Below are 3,461 nucleotides of genomic sequence, written 5' to 3'. Positions count from 1 at the left end.
AAATCACTCAAGGTGTTTAAGGACATCAATTAAAGCACTTATTAGGCAATATGAAAAGCTATTGCCATAGGCTTGCTTGAAAATCAAATCTCCACCACTATATATTGAGCTGATACATCAATCAAAAAGGTCTTTTAAAGGGTTGTAATGTGGCTTTGGTTAGAGGGTATGGTCACAAGCTGAAAGAATATGTTAGAATCGAGATTGAATTGAAAAATTACCTAGCTAGAAAAATAATTAGTCATCAGTTGAATACAAGTAAGCTTCTTCTCAAAATATGGAATTAACACTCAAGCTCAAAAATGACGAATTACTACTAATATGTATGTAAGTATTTTTTTTTTTAAGAACAAGTCAAATATTTAGAAGAACAAAACATAACTAAGCAATTTGTTCAAATCAAATCTTGACAAAAATAGGGATTAGATTAGGGGATTTCAACAATAATGGGTTATGGGTTAATACTGAGGGTAAATCAATTAATGGCTTGTTAGGCTCGAAAGGGGTTCACTAAGGGTTAATTATGGAGGTAGGCTTTTGTGGAGTGAGTGGGTTAAACCTAAGTGCCTTTATCATCTTGACATATCGAATCAAATGGTGTAGTCTTGACATGCATAATCAAGCAAGTTCTAGAATAACAAATCAAAACCGACGCACTCATAATGAAAGTGAGCATGAAAGGAATAAAATATGCTCTAAAGGCTCAAGATCTCACAAAAAATTATGGCTTTTTGATGTTTAAACTTGTGAATTTCAACTCAAGATAATACCTAAACTTAGGGAAACAACCTAAAATTTTTTAATTCTTCAAAAATCAACTCATCGTGCTTGATTCCCTAATGTCTTAAAGTTTAAACAATCAATGCATAATTGCCTATGTTTTAATTCAAGACATATCAATAAAAATCATAAATTAATTAAAATTCATTCTAATAGTGACATGAGTGATTCACGTGAGAATAAGAAAAAATTCAGGGATTTCTAATGATGATATGAAAGACCCCCCCACACTTAAGATGTACATTGCCCTCAATGTACAAAGATAGATATATTAAAAAGTATAGATATATAATCATAAGAGAGGGAGAGAGGTGAAACTTCCTGAATGATGAATGGACTCCTCGAATTAGAGTTATCGAGAATAATTGGTCAAGGTAATGATGAGAGTGGAGGAGGATACTCCAGTGGTGGTAAAGGTTCATTAGTCGATAAGTCCTGTGCCAAAAGAATATTATATCTGGTGGTGGCTATGGTCATAGTGGAGTAGGACATAGCAATCGTGGAGAACCTTTCGTAGTGGAGTTTTTGGTTCCTATGCGATGATGAGCGTTGGGGCTCTTTATAATTGTGATAGAATCAGGAACTTTTTAGGGACTATAATGAAGCATAATTACTCGTAATGAAAGAGCCAAACTAAAAATTGTAAAAACTCAAGATAAAATAGTATTAACAGAAACAAAAAGTAATTTCAAAATATAAAGATAAAGCTAAAATAGATAATAAGTGTTTATAGAGAAATTGGTGCGTTTCATGGTTTTTGAAATTGGGTGCATTGGTGTACACGGCCATGTTGCATGGCCGTGTCAATCTTCGCTCGCTTCCCCCATGCCCGTGTATGATTGTGACAGTGTCAACCATGGGGGCTAGGCACAGGCGTGTCGAATGCCTGTGCTAAATTGACAAGTTTGACCACGGTTTCAAAACACGGGCGTGTCGCATGTCCGTGTTATTTTGGTAGTTTCGCCCATGGCCATGTCGCACGGCCGTGGTACCTTATCACATCCCGTGTTGGGGAAAAAAATTTTGCCCTGTTTTCACACGGCCGTAGCACACGGCTGTGTTGCATCCCATGGTATGTGCACAGCCTACGGCACACCCGTGTGTCTGGCCATGTGGTTCTAAAAATCCTATGTTCAGTGACTCAGTTAGTGAATTAAATGTTAAAGACTAAAATTTAAAGAAGTTAGCACCGTTAGTGCTCGGGGTGCCTCCCGAGAAGCACTTGTTTATAGTCTAAGCTGGACTTACCTCTCTTCTGCATGGTCAAGGTCGTGCGAGGAGTTTACACTCCTCATCCCTGCTATCAACTTTATCAATATAAGGTTTAAGACGGGTATTGTTTACCTTAAATGTGCCGAATTTAGGATGAATTACCTCGACTGTACCATATGGGAACATATTGAGTATCGTAAGAGGAATTTCTTCGTTAGGTTCAGAAGTGGCAATGCGAGGATGTGCTGCATCTAGTAGTACTTTGTCTCCAACCTTAAGTTGACTTAGTGAGGTATTGAGCTTGTCCTGGCTCAGTTTCGGTTTGTAGAGAGTTCTCGATTTCTGTGTCTGCCATTCATCTAGCTCCTTGATTTGTAGCCTTCATTCTTCATAGATAGGTCATTTTTTATTGTTTGAACACGGCTCATATGCGTTCTTCAAAACTATTTCCTACATAGAGGGTTTCACCACATGATCAGTACTAGTAGAATGATTTATACAACCACCTTTAATTTTTGATGTGTTACTCAAATTACAAGCTTGAAGGGTGATTGTTTTGTCTCCCTCACGAAGTGTGAGTTCACCTATACCAACATCAATAATGGTTCTAGCAGTCACTAAAAAGGGTCGTCCTAAAATCAAACGTGCGTTACTATCCTCTTCCATGTCTAGAACAACAAAGTCTACTGGGTATATAAATTTATCGATCATAACAAGAACATCTTCAATGATACCCCTAGGAAATCTAATGGTTTTATCAGCCAATTGAATACTTATCCTAGTTTGTTTGGGTTTCCCAAGACCTAGCTGTTTAAACATTTTATAAGGCATAACATTAATGCTTGCCCCTAAGTCAGCCAATGCATTATGAACATCTAAAATACCAATTAAACAAGGAATCCTAAAACTCCCTGGATCTTTCAATTTGTTGGGTAGCTTATTCTGTAATATGGCTAAGCAAACTGCATTCAACTCCACATGCGATGCCTCATCCAACTTTTATTTGTTTGTTAGAAGCTCCCTTAAAAATTTGATTGCGTTTGGCATCTACAAGAGAGCTTCGATAAACGATAAGTTAATATGTAATTTCTTTAATAGTTTAAGGAATTTAACAAATTTTTCATCTGTACTGTCTTTCCTTGTCGCATTAGGGTATGGAACCCATGGTTTGTACTATTTACTTACCATTTTCTGGTCATTGTGGTTCACCTCACCCTTACCTTTACTTACCACAGTTTCCTGCCTCTGCTCTGGTTCAGGTGCAACTAACCCTTCCTCATCTTGAATGGTAATTGCATTGATTTGCTCCCTTGGGCTAAATTCAGTGTTACTCGGCAGGCTACCTTGTGGTCGTTCGGATACCAATTTAACAAGCTTACCTATCTGAGTTTCGAGCCCTTGGATCGACGCTTGTTGATTTTTAAGTGTTGTCTTGGAGTTCTGAAAATGAGTTTCTAACACTGAGATGA

Source organism: Gossypium arboreum, chromosome 1 (genome assembly GCF_025698485.1).
Source record: "Gossypium arboreum isolate Shixiya-1 chromosome 1, ASM2569848v2, whole genome shotgun sequence".
NCBI lineage: Eukaryota > Viridiplantae > Streptophyta > Magnoliopsida > Malvales > Malvaceae > Gossypium > Gossypium arboreum.
The sequence above is the reverse complement of the archived record's forward strand: the minus strand, read 5'-3'. Positions refer to the sequence as shown.